Raw genomic sequence first — 9,605 nt, 5'->3', positions numbered from 1 at the left:
TTTTCATAGGCATTTATTTTTGTTTTTTGACTAATATAAATGAAGTACCTAAAAACTTCTTATTACAGCTTGTTAATCTAAACTTTAGATCTTGTACTATTTTTTTTCTTACTTTAGATACCCATTTTTAGAAGAGAATTGAAATCCTTTGTATGAACATAATAGTGTTATTTATTTTGGGGTAAAGACCTAACAGTGATTGCTGGATTACAAATAAATGTATTTTTAATACCATAGAACCTGTTAAATTTTTTCCCAAAATTGTTTTAACATTTTACATTATTATCAGCAATGCATAAGAGTTCCAGTTGCTCTACATCTTCTACAAAACTCTGTAATGTCAGTCTTTTTAATTTTACTTATTCTAGTGGGTGGATAATGCTATCTCAGTTTTAATTGGCTTTCCCCCAACAGCTAATGATGTTGACCATATTTTGATGTGTTTATTAGACATTCATATTTCTTTTTTATAAAATGTTTTTTAAAAGATTTTGCTAATTTTTTTATTACTTTGTCTTAGTATTGGGCTCTAAGTGTTCTCCATTATAAAATTTTTTAACATTTTAGAGACTTCAGTTTTTACATGAATTTTCAAATAAATTTGTAAAACTAAAAAAATACTTATAAAATTTGTTAGAGATTATATTTAATCTCTTTCTATATATGAGAAAATTTGAAATCTTAACAATATTTTAGTCATTAGCTTCATTAAAAAATTATCTCTTTATTTTATTTATGTCTTCTTTAACTTTTCTCTTCAAAGTTTTGTGGGTTTTAGTGCGTGCTTACCTCCATGCATTTGTTAGATTTATGCGTAAATATTGCATATTTTTACACTACTGCAAATTGTATTTTTTAAATTTTAATGTCCCATTGTTTATTGTTAATACACAGGCACGCAATTTATTTTTGTACGTGAACTATTGTGCAGCCTCCCTAGTCATTCAATAGTACAAGAATAATTTTTGGATATAATTTAGGGCTTTCTAACAGAGTCACGTCATCTATTGAGGTGTGGAGTATAATTTCACTTCTTTTTTCCCAATCTTTGTGTCTTTAACTTCTTCCTCTTTATTAGAAGGCTTGGAATGCCAGTACAACATGGAATAGAAATACTGAGGCCAAACATCTTGGCTTTGCTTTTAATCTTAAGAAGAAAATATTTGGGTTTTTGTTATTAAAATTAAGGTTTTTGATAGTCACTCTTATTTCGTGTGGGAAGTTTATTTATTTATTTTTTATTATTCCTAGTTGACTAAAATTTTAATCAGGAAAAATAATTCAATTTTTTCAACTGCTTTTTCCATATCTATTGAGATATACAGTTGTGTTATTTAGTCTGTTGATATGGTGAATTATATTGTATGGTTGTTCAATGTTGAATTAAATTTGCTTTCTTGCAATAACTTCCACATGGTCATAATGTATAACTGGATTTAACTTTTGTTACATTTTGTAAAATATCTTTATAACTATATTTATGGGGAATATTGATGTGTACTTTCTTTTTTTGTGTGCTGACTTTGATTTTTGTATCTGGTAATGCTGACTTTATAAACATACAGGGCATCTCTCCTCTTTTATATTCTAGAAAAATTTGTATAGAATTGATATCTTTTGTCCTATCAGTATTTGGTATAATTTACCAAGTATGTCAAGATGTAGTTTTCCCTGTGGAAGGAGTATTGACTATGATTTTTTTCTAGAAATAGCACTACTTAGTTTATCTATTTCTTCTTGAATGACATTTGTTCATATTTTTCAAGGAATTTGTAATTTTCAAATTGTGAATATAAACATGTTTATAATATTTTCTTATTATTTTTAATAGCTTTAACATCTGTAGAAATATCTTTCTTTTATCTTTTGAATATATATTTCTTCTAGCTTTCTTTTTTCTTTATCATTATAGCTAGCAGTTTATTGATTTTATTAATTGTTTATTTCATTGATTTTTCTCTATTGTTTACTTGTTTCCAATCTCATAAATTCCTGCATTATATTTACAATTTCTTACATTATGTTTGCTTTAGATTTAATATGCTTTTGCTTTTCTAGTTTTGTTGGTTGAAGTTCAGATAGTTTTAATTCCCCTCTTCTAATAAAATTTTTCTGTTTACTTCTGAGCATTGCTCTAGCTTTATCTCACAAAGAAAATAAATAAAATTTTGAGATGACGTCAGAGTAATGGTGGGGTAGGAAGTGATACCGATAAATCTCCCCCAAAATTCAACAAGATCTTCAACCAGAAACAGAAAAACCTATCCTTGGAGTCTCCAGATGTTTCGCAATACACCCGAAGGTATGGTCGAGTGAAAAATTGGCTAAATATATAACCAAACCCCAAAGGAAATAGGGAGTAAGAAATGCTCTGCCTTCCTCACTAACCTAAACAGGGCGGCTTTCACTGGGAACTGAGAATATAGAAACTAAGGCGGGCAAAGGGGGTGAATAGATCCAGGCTGCGGCACAAACGGTCAAACCAGGCTGTGGCATGGAGACCCAAGCTGAAGAAAAACTGTTCCTGTGGCACCCGGGCAATACAAGCTAACACTCGCGCCAAACCCAGACAGAGAAGGACAAGTGGGGCAGCCATTTTCCCCAATTCCCTGGTCGGCGCGCGCAGATAGTGGGCGAGAGATTCCTTCCAAAGCCCCGGGAGTGGGCACCTGTGTTATCCCACAGAGAGGCAGTCAGAGGCCTTTGTGTGGGCCGAAAGCAGAATCTCTGGGCCTCCCCAGCACCCTGAGGGAGCTGCATACAGGGAGGGAGCAAGAACTAATTCCAATGCTGGAACTTTTCCATGTGGGTGGGGGTTTCACTCAGAGGGTGAGGCGGTCGGCCTGATATCCTGGTCTGCGCGCGCAGATAGTGAGCAAGAGATTCCTCCGAGTGCCTCGGCAGTGCACGCCTGTGTTATCCCACAGAGGGGCAGAGTCAGGGGCCTTTGTGTGGGCCAAAAGTGGAATCTTGGGCTGCCCCAGCGCCTTGAAAAAGCCGAGCATGGGGACAGAGCGAGAGCCAATTCCAACGCTGGAACTTTTCCATGTGGGTGGGGGTTTCACTCAGAGTGTGAGACTGCCGGCCTGATATCCTGGTCTGCGCGCGCAGATAGTGAGCAAGAGTTTCCTCCAAGCGCCCTGGGAGTGGGCGCCCACCCGTGTTACCGGACAGAGTGGCAGAGCCAGAGGTCTTTGAGTGGGCGGAAGCCCCACCTGATTATGCTAGCAGCTCTGACTGACTGAGCCTTACCCAGAGCCCTGTGCTGAGTGGGAATAGAGTGGGGAGTTGCCAACTCTTTGAGCCTCTTACTATCCAGGCAGGGGCAGCAGCAACCCCATAACTGGATTATCAGGCTACTAATTGAGGAAGGAAAGACTAGGAGAAAGGCTCCAGGAACACGGACTCTCTCACTGGCAGAGCCTATAAATGCTAATGAGCCTCGACTGCCAACGAGACTGAAGCACAATACATGACATCGCCATAGAGACTTATCAACTGCAAACCTCTACCTGAGCATGCCAAAAGGGCAGAACCCAGGGTACAGAGTCACCGACCAGGAAGAGGGAAAGAAAAGAAAAAGCAAGAAAATAACCTCTCAAAATCAAGAATAATACGCAGACTTTATAACCTATCTCATTTTATTATATTTGTTCATTTGTTTCTCTTATCTTCATTCTTGATATTTCTTTTTCCTCCTCCAATTTGGTCAATTAACTCTCTGCTGGTCTTACTCTCTCCTCTCCTTGAACTACACTACCCATAAGTGTTACATCTCCCATTATCTTTTATTTCCTCTTCCTTTTTCTCTATGAGGGTTGCACTCCAAAACCCTTAACTCTCTCTCTCTCTCTCTCTCCTCTTTTTTCTTTTTTCTTCTTTTAGTGGTTCCCTCTTTTTTTTCTCTCTCTCTCTCTCTTTCTTTTCTCCCTCTATATTAGTTTCTTCCTTTCTCCTTTAATTCTCCTCTCATTCAAACCTCAATAACGAACAAATTATCTTATCTGGGACTCAAACTTATGTTTGTGGCATTTTGGGGGGTTTTTACTTCACCTTTTTAACTCACTAGCAGTGCTCCCATCCCTGGCTCTCCATTTTATCTAGTTCTTGTTCCACTAAATACAATAGTAATTTTTTAATTTGTTCCCCCATTTTCCTGTTTCCCTCTTATTCCTCTCATCATAACTCTTAGTCAACCAACACCTAAAAGCAAATCATTTTATTCTTGACCCAAATTTTTTCCTTATTTGCTTTTGGTGGGTCCATACCCCCTTCTTTTTTCTTTTTCTTTCTTTTTTTTTTTTTTTTTGCCCCTCTTTATTACTTTTCCCCAATTCAGGCCCTCCATTACAGGCATTGTTTGTTCTATTTAATACAATATAATTCACAGTTCACCACAAGATTTTCTCAAGAAAGAGGGGAGAGGAGAGGAGAGGAAAAAAGGAAGGGGGGAATAATTTCCTTTTTTTAATTTTTATTTTATTTTTCTTTATTTCATTATTAATTTTTTTTAAAAAAACAACTCTTTTCGATTTTTTATTTTTTAACTTTTTATTCTTTATTAAATCTCATTAATACTATCAACAAAACCACCCTCAGATGCCATGAAGGAATAGAAAATCAAATATCATGGATACAAAAGAAAGAGAGGTAACACAGCTAGATGAGGAAAATTCTATGGAGAAAAAATTTAATATATTGGAAACCTTGGAGCTAAATGACAGAGAATTCAAGATAGAAATCCTAAAAATCCTCTGAGATATACAAGAAAACACAGAAAGGCAATTTAGGGAGCTCAGAAAACAACTCAATGAACACAAAGAATATATTTCCAAGAAAATTGAAACTATAAAAACAAATCAAACAGAGATGAAAAACTCAATTCAGGAGCTGAAAAACGAGGTAACAAGCTTAGCGAATAGAACAGTCCAGATAGAAGAGAGGATTAGTGAAATAGAAGACAAGCAACTTGAGGCACAACAGAGAGAAGAAGAAAGAGACTCAAATATTTAAAAAAAAATGAGATAGCCCTATAAGAATTATCTGACTCCATCAAAAAGAATAAAATAAGAATAATAGGTATATCAGAGGGAGAAGAGAGAGAAAATGAAATGGAGAACATACTCAAACAAATAATAGATGAGAACTTCCCAAGCCTGTGGAAAGAACTAAAGCCTCAAATTCAAGAAGCAAAGAGAACTCTGAGTTTTCTTAATCCCAACAAATCTACTCAGATGTCTTTCTATCCAGACTTTTAATTTATTTTATTTTATTTTGTTTTTTTCTTCCTTTTCAGCACTCAGAAAGGTGTGTTCTCAGGGGTCCAGTGTGTGTGGCCTCTGTGCTCCCCATGTGTGGTCTGTCATCTGGCAACCCACTGCCACTGTTGCCACCTCTTGCATTTGGGCTGGAATGCTTCTGGTGCCAGCCCGCCTTTGCAGCCACCACAGTTTTTGTTGCCTCTAGTGGGCTCAAGCGTGCCCTCTGGGACCACCCCCAAGATCGTCTGAGCCCAGCCTCTGCAAGAGTGGGCTCATGTTGTGGGCTGGATTGTGTTCTAGCTCAGACCTGCGCAGTAGCCTGTCGCACTTCTGCCTCTGTGGGCAGCCCACAGGTACCCATTCAGACTGCTTCTGCTGTCACCAGGGCCTTAGCCACTGCCAGGGGCTGGCCTGTGCTGCAGGTGGGATTGTGCACAAGCTCGGACCTCTGCAGCGGCTGCAGTGGCTCCCAGCTCCACTCTCACCTCTGCAGGTAGGCACATGTGCACCCACTCAGACTTTTCTGCAGTCGCCCTGGCTCACACCCCGGGCAGGCCTGCGCGCTCGCTCCAACCTTTTCAGTGGCCACCACAGCTTCTGCCTTTGTGGGTGGATTGTGCATGTCGCTCAGACTGCCCTGGCTCCTGCAACTGCACCCCACCACTGCTGACCCGCCTACCCTTGGTGAGCACTCAGTAGTGTGAGGCGTGGTGCAGTTCAGACCCCAGCACTCACTACCTGTGTCCCTAATGTGCTGCCTGCCTCTAAGTGCCTCTTTGTTCTGATTGGAGCAGGAGAGTCTCTGGTGGGCAGGTTAATTTCTTCTCTTTGCTGGTATTGCTGCTCTGAGGAAAAATTTTCACTTTAGATTTGGGGCATGATTCAGCCCAGGGGTTAGGGTGTCCATCCCCCAAAGTGTCTCTTCCTGTGTCTCTGAAACCACACTTTCCTCTGGCAACTCCAGCCTTTCAAGTGCTCCTCGCTCCTGGAACCCTGGGCAGGTGGCTTTGAGCTAGTCTTTCTGTGCAGTCCCTTTAATATGGAGCCTGGGTCTGAGAGTTCTGTCTCCTTCTCTCAAACAGTATCTAGGCTCCTTTCTCAGCCAAATACAGTCCATTCTCCCCTTCCAGGCTCCAGGGCTTTAAGCTGGGACTCCAGTTCTGCGGCTGAGGACCCACAACCCACAACTCACTGGACAATCCTCCCCACCATGAGAGTCCCTTTGAGCTGCCACTCGCTCTCCAGAGCAGGGCATCCCTTTCCATATCTCCACATTTCCTACCAGTCTCAGTGTGGGTTCTTTTGTGGTCCTTGGCTGTAGAGTCCTCTTAGTTTAGTCCAAAGTTAGACTAAACTTTCAAGATGACTCATCTCCAAATTAAGTTGTAATTCACTTTGGTTCTGGGATGTGGAAGATGGAATGTCCACCTATGCTGTGGACATTTTGTCTCTCAAGTAGTATGTTGATTTATTGTCTTTTTAATGTGTTGTTGCATTCAATTTGCTAGTATTCTGTTTAAGATTTTTACATCTATATTCATTAGAGATATTGGTCTATAGTTTTCTTTTTTTCTATTGTCCTTGCCAAGTTTTGGTATCAAGGTTATGTTGGCCTCAATAAATGTGTTAAGGATTATTGCTTTTTCTATGTTTTGGAAGACTTTGAGGATAGGTAGAAAATCTTTGAATGTTTGGTAGAATTCACTAGTCTAGCCATCTGGTCCTGGACTTTAACTTTCGGAAAGGCTCTTGAGAATTGTTTCTATTTCCTCTCTGCTTATGTGTCTATTTAAGTTTTCCACTTTTTGTGACTCAGTATAGGAAGATTTTATAGTTCTAAGAGCTTATCCATATCTTCTAGATTATTAAATTTGGTGGGCTATAATCTTTCAAAGTATTCTAATATGATCCTTTGTACATCTATGATGCCTGTGGTAATTTGGCCTGTTTCATTTTGGATTTTGTTACCATGAGTTCTTTCTTTTTTTTTCTTAATCTATCTAGCCAGGGGTTTATTAATTTCATTCATATTTTCAGAGAAATAGCTCTTTGTTGTATTAATTTTTTTATAGTTTTAAGGTTCTCTATTTCATTTAATTCTGCTCTAGTTTTTAATGTTTCTATTGTTCTGCTGACTTTGAGCTTCCTTTGTTCATTTTCTAGTTCTTTAAGATATGATGTTAGGGTGTTTACTTGGGACCTCTCTTGTTTCTTGATATAAGCCTATAATGAGATGAACTTTCCACTTATTACTGTTTTGATTGTGTCCAAATATTTTGATATGCTGTATTGTCATTCTCATTTGTCTGTACATATCTTTGGGTCTCTGCTTTTATTTCTTCTTTGACTCAGTCATTTTGTAAAAATGTATTGTTTATTTTCCAAATTTTTGTAGGTTTCTTTACTTTTATTTTTGCAATTGAATTCTAATTTTAAAGCGTTTTAGTCAGAAAATATCCTTGTTATAATTGTAATCTTTCTGAATTTGTTGATGTTAGTTTTCTGGCTCAACATATGGTTTATCCTTGAGCCTGTTTCATACTCATTGGAAAAGAATGTATAATCTGACTTTTTTGGAATGAAATGTCCTGTAAATGTTTATTGTGTCCATTTGGTATAGTGTGTCATTTAAGGCTGATATTTCTTTACTGAATTTATGTCTCTATGATCTCATCAATGGTGTGTTGAGATTCTCCAAGCATAATTATATTTTTGCCTGTTTTTATCTTTTAAATCAGTTAGTAGATGTCTTTTTTTGTGATAGTGACAGAGAGAGATACAGAGAGAAGTACAGATAGGGACAGACAGACAAGAAAGAAGAGAGATGAGAAGCATCAATTCTTTGTTTTGGCACATTAGTTGTTCCTTGATTGCTCATATGTACCTTAACCAGGGAACTACAGCAGACCAAGTGACCTCTTGCTCAAACCAGTGACCTTAGGTTCAAGCTGGTAAGCTGTGGTCAAACCAGGTGAACCCATACTCAAACCAGCAATCTCAGGGTTTTAAACCTGGGTCCTCTGCGTCCCAGTTCAATGCTCATTCCACTGCACCACCGCCTGCTCAGGCAGATCTTTTATATGTTTTGGTGCATAAATATTAAGAAATATTATTTCTTTGAAACAATGTCCCTTTATCATTATAAAATATTAATCTTTGTCTCTAGTTATCTTTGTTGTCTTGAAGTCAGCATCGCCAGATATTAGTATGGCTACACCTGCTTTTCTTTGGATATTATTTGCCTGAAGAATTGTTTTCCAACCTTTCACTTTGAGTCTACTATTGTCCTTGCAGCTTAGATGTGTCTCTTGAAGGCAGCATACAGTTTGGTTTTACTTTTTGATCCAATTTGCTATTCTGTACCATTTTATTGACAAGTTAGGCCCATTTAAATTTAGAGTAATTATTGACTATTGAGGATTTCCTGTTGCCATTTTATGTTTTTCTTTTTGGTAGATCTTTGTCTTTTTTGTTCTTCTTTTTTATGTTTTGTCAATTATTTTTGTTTAGTGGTATTTCATACTTCTTTCCTCTGTTTCTTTTTTTTTTAAGCTGTTTGTTTTCATAGTGTATTTTTTGTGGATGCTTACATTTGGGTTACTAAGAAAAAATTTTTCATATATAGAAGAGTCCTTTGTCTTATGAATTCTTCTGTACTTCATCCTCCATTGCTATTGCAGCTTTTTATCCTCTCCCCTTTTGTTATTGTTTTTCACAGATTACACTGGGGGACAATTTTTTTTTTTCATTTTCTGTTGCATAAGGTTTTAGAACTGTTTCTATATAGTTCTGCATCGCTGATTCCAAATCTGAAATCTCTTTTATAGTGCATGCTTTAGTTTTTATGAAATTTTAATTTCTTCTTGTTATAGTTAATGGCACACATTGGTTTTTAAATTGGAGTTAAAGGGCAATAACTCTTGGATTGAACATAACCACAAGGCAATTAATGTTTTACAAACATCACTTTTACATAATTGTAGTTGTTTTTAAATGTAAAAATTATTATCTGATAAAAACACTCTCTTATATTGTTTTAAGATAGAATCATGGCTTCTTCGAGTAGGCGTAAATGTAAGAATAGTCCTGACACCTTCTGTTATATATGTGGCTGTTACACACCTCTATGTGAAAGGTGCAATATTTCATCATTTGTGACATGTGCATATATTGTCTATTTTCAGCAGTTCCAATTGGTTATTCAACTCATCTGTGGGAAGATTATAATGACATAAAAATTGTCCTCGACTTTCTGAAATATGAGGAGCATAACTGAATCATTTGTGTGGATCTTAAAATGGTAAATTTCCTACGAGGACAACAGAGAGGTTTCACAAAATATCC

This window comes from Saccopteryx leptura, chromosome 3, assembly GCF_036850995.1.
Source record: "Saccopteryx leptura isolate mSacLep1 chromosome 3, mSacLep1_pri_phased_curated, whole genome shotgun sequence".
Classification (NCBI taxonomy): Eukaryota; Metazoa; Chordata; class Mammalia; order Chiroptera; family Emballonuridae; genus Saccopteryx; species Saccopteryx leptura.
This window is presented reverse-complemented; position numbering follows the sequence as displayed.